This window comes from Bubalus kerabau, chromosome 5 (genome assembly GCF_029407905.1).
Source record: "Bubalus kerabau isolate K-KA32 ecotype Philippines breed swamp buffalo chromosome 5, PCC_UOA_SB_1v2, whole genome shotgun sequence".
NCBI classification, from domain to species: domain Eukaryota; kingdom Metazoa; phylum Chordata; class Mammalia; order Artiodactyla; family Bovidae; genus Bubalus; species Bubalus kerabau.
The window spans coordinates 102442268-102448267 of NC_073628.1; positions in this window are offsets into that span (position 1 = coordinate 102442268).

Here is a 6000-nt window from a genome sequence, read left to right on the forward strand (position 1 = left end):
TCTCACCTTTGCCAGGTGGAGCTTTGAAGCCAGTTTGTGAGGCAGATGTGTCCCTTATCCATGGGGCGTTGACTCCAGGCAGAGGAAGCTCTGGAGTTGGAATCCGAGTCCCCATGCAGTACCTCCTCCTCCTTATTCCACATCTGTCCAAAAGGGCGAGGAGACTTTGCAATCGGATCTCAGGCTGGCCGAAGACCCAGGCGTAATGATGTTCATGTTTATTCTGGAGGGAGCCCTTTCCATCGGCAAATATTAGCTAATCCTTGGCTTCACTCTGGGAGAGACGTGGAGTTAGACAAAGGCTAGGGCCCGAGTCAGGAGGAGAATGCATGTGAAAATCAAAGGTTCTCCGGGGAGCTGAATCAATACACAGCTAATCCCTGGGCCTCTGACTAGCCCTCATCACAGGGAGTTTGGCCTCTGGACCCTGGAATTCCAGGAAACTGGGGATTCTGCCTCATTAATTTTCTGGTCACCTTGGCGTTCACTGGGGGACAGGCATACCTCCTCAAGGCAGTTTCGTGGTGGAAAATCACTGAGTTGTGCTTCCCCCTCCTTGCCTCGGGAGGAAGGTAGGATATTGATGGAGACTGGGGTGGCCGAGGTGGTCAGGTCCCCATTCTGGAAGCAATGTCTCCTTCTTGAGGGGTCCTGTGGAAGGTCTTGGGAATGTGGGCTCTTTCTTTTCTGGCCCCCAGGACACACTCTCTGAGCTTTTCACTTTCAAACAAGCCCTCTGGCTGGAGTCAGCTTTTCTTCTTCATGCACGGTCTCTGTCTTCTCCAAAGCAGGGTGGGGTAAACCATCCTGGGTAACTCAACAATGCAGCTGACAGGTTCCCAGGTGTTGGAAGATTTGCTAGATTTTCCTATCTGTTCCCTTTTCTTCCTCTTTCTTCAGAATGATGACAAAGGGGAGAGAAAGCGTGTCAAGCAATAGCTACTGGTAGGAAGTTAGGGGAAGAAAGCTGATGGGATCCCATGCAGGGTGCAAAGCTGGGCCATACTAGTGGGGTCTGTTGTGGCCTGAATTCTGCCCCCTAAATATATATGTTGAAGTCTCAAGCTCTAGGGCTTTGGAATGTGACTGCATTTGGAGATGTTTGTGGTCAGTCACGTCAGAATTTTTGTGATTCCATGGACTGAAGTCTGCCAGGCTCCTCTGTCCATAAAATTCTCCAGGCAAGAAAGAATACTGGACTGGGTTGCCATTCCTTCTCCAGGGAATCTTCCTGACCCAGGAATCAAACACGCATGTCTTATGCCTGAATTGGAGGTGTGGGTCTTTAAAGAGGTGATTAAGTTAAAATGAAGCCCATGGGCCCCAATCCAGTCTGACTGGTGTCCTTATAAGAGGGACACCACTGACATTGGAACGGGGAAAGGTCATGTGAAGTCACAGCGAGAAGAGTGTTACCTACAAGCCAAGGGGGAGCCCTCTGAGAACACCAAACCTGCCAACTCCCTCATCTTGGACTTGCAGCCTCCAGAGCTAGGAAAAAGGAGATTTCTGCTCTTTTAGACCCGTGGTCCATGGTGCTTGGTTTCAGTGGTCAGAGCAGATGAACGCAGGCACCCAGGCTCAACAGGGTGCTGAGGGGTGCCCCCAGCATGAGTTCTCTGGGATCTGCACAGAGTCTGCTGCGTTGCAGCCCCACTGGGGCTGCCCTTCCTCCATCCCACCTGCTCCTGGGGGGATGTCATGCAGCAGCCCTGCCAAGGCCTCGGGCAGCCGGCCCATATGTAACGCTGAGTTCAGGGTCTGTGGGGCGACTGCTAGTTTATCTCCACTAATGGGGCTCCACTGGAGAGCCATGGTCCCAGAGAGCTGCCATCTGCAATTTGCTGTTCTACAAATGCTGGTATTTCCACCAACTGGCCTCAAGTGAGAAATTTGTAATTAATCGAAAGAAGATCCCATTTAGATCACCCCTGGGCACCGGTTTTGGAGACCAGCTCCTGGACTGGCCGGACTCAGCCCGAGCAAACTCTTCTGTTTTCTTAACTAACAGGGAATGCCAAGCCAGGAAATGAATTTCTACTAGTTTTTTTAAGGGATAAAATAAACAGGTTCAAAATTCTGCCAGTGGAATTTGCTGGAAAAGGAAGAACTAAGTCTATGGTGTAACAGCAATTGATTATCCCCCAACTTGACATTCTCCCCTCCTATGCATGTCCTTTCTTTTCTTTTCTATTTTTAAATTGACTGTAGGGACTTCACTCATGGTTAAGTGGTTAAGAATCCTCCTTGTCATGTGGGGGATGCAGGTTCCATCCCTGATCGGGGAACTAAGATCCCACATGCCGTGGGGGAACTAAGCTCATGTGCTGCCAACTAAAACCTGACACAGTCAAATGAATAAAAAATAAATGCTGGGAAAGAAGGAGGGCAAAAGGAAAAGGGGGCGGCAGAGGATGAGATGGTTGGATGGCATAACTGATCCAGTGCACATGAATTTGAGCCAGCTCTGGGAGATGGTGGAGGACAGTGGAGCCTGGGGTGCTGCAGTCCATGGGATCAGAGTCAGACCCGACTTAGTGACTGAATAACAACCACAACAAATAGTTGATTTACAGAACTGTGTTAATTTCGACTGTATAGCAAAGTGATTCAGATATATATACACACACACATATATATTATATATTATACACACACACACATATATGAGAAAGTGAAACTGAAAGTGTTACTTGCTCAGTCATGTCTGATTCTTTGTGACCTCATGGACTGTACCCCACCATGCTTCTCTGTCTATGGAATCCCCCATTCTCCAGGGAGTGGATAGCCATTCCCTTCTCCAGGGGATCTTTCTGACCCAGGGATTGAACCCACCTCTCTAACAACCTAGGTGGGTCCTTTTCCATTAGAACCACCTTATGTATATATATGTGTGGGCTTCTCAGGCGGCATTAGTTGTAAAGAACTTGCATGCCAATGTGTGAGACTAAGAGATGTAGGTTCAGTCCCTGGGTTGGAAGATCCCCTGGAGGAGGGCATGGTAACCCACCCCAGTATTCTTGCCTGGAGAATCTTATAGTGAGAGGAGACCGGCAGGCTATACTCAATAGAGTCACAAGAGTTGGACGTGACTGAAGCAACTTAGCATGCATGCATCAGTTCAGTTTAGTTCAGTTCAGTTGCTCAGTTGTGTCCGACTTTTCGACCCCATGAATCACAGCATGCCAGGCCTCCCTGTCCATCACCAACTCCTGGAGTTCACTCAGACTCACGTCCATCGAGTCAGTGATGCCATCCAGCCATCTCATCCTCTGTCATCCCCTGCTCCTCCTGCCCCCAATCCCTCCCAGCATCAGAGTCTTTTCCAATGAATCAACTTTTCGCATGAGGTGGCCAGAGTACTGGAGTTTCAGCTTTAGCATCATTCCTTCCAAAGAAATCCCAGGGCTGATCTCACATACATACACACACACACACACATATATATATATATATATATATATATATATATATATATATATATATATATCACATTCTTTTTCCATTATGGTTTATTACAAGATATTGAATATAGTTCCCTTTGCTATACAGTAGGTCCTTGTTTATTTTACATATAGTAGTGTGTATTTGGAGAAGGCAATGGCATCCCACTCCAGTACTCTTGCCTGGAAAATCCCATGGACGGAGGAGCCTGGTAGGCTGCAGTCCATGGGGTCGCTAAGAGTTGGACACGACTGAGCGACTTCACTTTCACTTTTCACTTTCATGCATTGGAGAAGGAAATGGCAACCCACTCCAGTGTTCTTTCCTGGAGAGTCCCAGGGACGGGGGAGCCTGGTGGGCTTCGGTCTATGGGATTGCACAGAGTCAGACACAACTGAAGTGACTTAGCAGCAGCAGCAGCAGTGTGTATCTGTTTATCCTAAATTCCCGATTTATTCCCCCTTCCCCTTTCCCTTTTGGTAATCACAATTGTTTTCTATGTTTGTAAGTCTAATTCTGTTTTGTAAATAAGTTCACACATATCATTTGTTCAATTTCACATAAAAGGGATATCATATGATGTTTGTCTTTCTCTGTGTGAAAGTCATGCTTACAAAGTGAAGGTGTGAATGGAGCATGAAGAAGTGTCAGTGAAAATGTCCTTTCCAGGCATGCAACTTGCTAATGGCAATTTCAAAGGGCTCTGGGCTGGGCTTTGTGGGTTGGATCTGTCTTATTGTTCAGTTGCTAAGTTTTGTCCAACTCTCTGTAACCCCTTGAACTGCAGCACACCAGGCTTCCCTGTTTTTCACTATCTACTGGAGTTTGCTCAAACTCATGCCCACTGAATCTGTGATGCCATCCAACCTTCTCATCCTCTGTCACCCCCTTTTCCTCTTGTCCTCAATCTTTCCCAGCATCAGGGCTTTTTCAAGTGAGTTGGCTCTTTGCATCATTGTAGCTTCAGCTTCGGCATCAGTCTTTCCAATGAATATTCCGGGTTGATTTCTTTTAGGATGGACTGGTTTGATCTCCTTGCTGTCCAAGGGACTCACAAGAGTCTTCTCCAGCACCGAAGTTTGAAAGCATCAATTCTTTGGTGATCAGCCAAATGTGGTCCAACTCTCAGATTCATACATGACTACTGGGGTCTGTCTTGTTGGAGTAAAATATATGGCTCTTTTTTCCTCTCCCGGTTCCCCTTCATGAGCCATGGACATTTCTGTCTCTGCTACTGCAAACAACACTGATTCATCACAGTGATGGGCAATTTTGGCTCAGTTTCTATTTTTCCTTCCTCCCTCCCACCTTTTTCTTCCTCCTTCCTACACCAAGCAAAGATCTTCTAACTGCGCCCCCCACATTGCCCCTTTGGGAGTGTCATTCACATTCAGGAGTGTCACGGTACTGTCATGGCCACTGTAAGGGGGCCAGTCACCAGCCTCCTCTTCTTCCTCTCCAGAACCATAGTGACAGTCCCTGTCCCTCACGTATAGCAGCCCTGGCTTGTTTGTCTCCCCGATCCCACACAGAGAAATGTACAAATATGATCTCATGTTAGTGAGACCAGCTAAAGTTTAGAAAAAAATGTTTACATGCATGTGATGCTCTTGTTTATGAGCAGATGAGCACCGAGACCAACAGAGGAGGATCACAGCCCATGGGGCGGAGTCTTTGCAGCAGGATAAGATGGGAGGTGAGGAAAAGAATTGGCTGTGGGGATGGACAGAGACAAAGACAGAAAGAGACAGAGACAGAGAATTCCTGTGTACAGACTGAAACCCGAGCAGGCGCTAATGCAGTAAACTGGACCTCTGCAGTGCTAGTAGGAAATCCTCTCACCTCCCAAATGGGTGGAAACCATGACCTGTGTAGTGCTCATGGCTGATGACCCAGACCCCAGAACTGAACTTAAATTGTTGCCACAGCTGCACAGATGAGATCTGTTCTCAGGTGACCCATGGGGAGGGCTTTGGAGACTGTTTGGTGGGCACGAGCCTTCTGCCACATACCAACTAGGTTTCATTCATCTTCTCAAGAGTTCAGTTCCTCCCCATTGGCTGCTCTGTCCAGCTGTCCCAGGCAGCTATGGTGCTCGCTGCTCCGGGATCCACACAGCTGCTTTGTGCTCAGGTAGCCCCAGAACCTATAGAAGGACTTTGTGCTGGCTGCTTGGTGTGGACGGTGTGTGCCAGGCTCTGTGCCGTGTTGTGTGTGAGTCTTCTTCAGAAAACACAGATTATCTTTTGGTTCTAGATGTTTCACCCAGTCTTCCTTGTTGGGAGTGGGTGGGGTGGGCACTTCCTCCCCACTTCTGGAGCCACCCTTTGGGCGGCGGGGCTCCACTGATAAGGCACTTTCTGTTTTGTCAATCCCTCTGTGGAGAAGGCTCCCTCATCAGGGAGGAGCTCAGGGTGGTGCCGGCTCAGGAGCTCAGGAGTGACACTCATCCTCCTCCTTCTCTTAGATGCCCTCCACCCCTGGGGACACAGTTCTCTGATTGTCTCCCATGGAAAGAGACATTTGGACTCCCATCAGCCACTTAGTTTCATTTCT